Source organism: Diaphorina citri, unplaced genomic scaffold, assembly GCF_000475195.1.
Source record: "Diaphorina citri unplaced genomic scaffold, Diaci psyllid genome assembly version 1.1 scaffold221, whole genome shotgun sequence".
In the NCBI taxonomy this organism is placed as follows: domain Eukaryota; kingdom Metazoa; phylum Arthropoda; class Insecta; order Hemiptera; family Psyllidae; genus Diaphorina; species Diaphorina citri.
In genome coordinates, this window is record NW_007377658.1 from 245,324 (window position 1) to 245,949 (window position 626).

A 626-nucleotide genomic window follows, 5' to 3' on the forward strand; every position below is an offset into this window, starting at 1 on the left:
AAATATTTTTTTTTCCCCCCCCCCCCCCCCCCTCCTAGAAAAATAAAAAATGTTCTTAACAAATAGTTTTTTTTTTCTCTTTTTTTTAGGCTTTAAAGTTCTAAAGATATGGTTTTAAAAAGACATTTAGCATTCCACTGTTTCATATTGAGAATCTTTCCCCTGGTGTTACTTTGATCCAAATCAGGAACATTACCCCTACAACCGTACAAAAAAGAACTGGAAATATCTTCTTGACTTCTTTGGGTATTTCCTATTTTTCTCCACAGAAGATGTAAAATTTTTGAAGAATCCAGGATTCAACGACGAGATGTGGGAAAAAAATGAAAACACGAAGTGATTTGTGAACTGAAGCGAAACAAGAGATTAGATATCTCTCCCTGGTACCCCTGGGGTAAGAGGATAAGTAAATCTTCAACTGTGGTACAAGGGGGAAAGGCTGTTGGTAAACAAATTTTTAAATTTCCATCTTTTTTGTTTACTCAATGAAAATGAAAATGGAAATAAAAAAAAAAAATCATGTAGAGTCAATTTTGTTGAACAAAATCACTTAAACATGTCTTAAAATCATGATATAAATAAATATTTTTTTAATTTAAAAGAGTAGGAATAATATTATCTTTTTG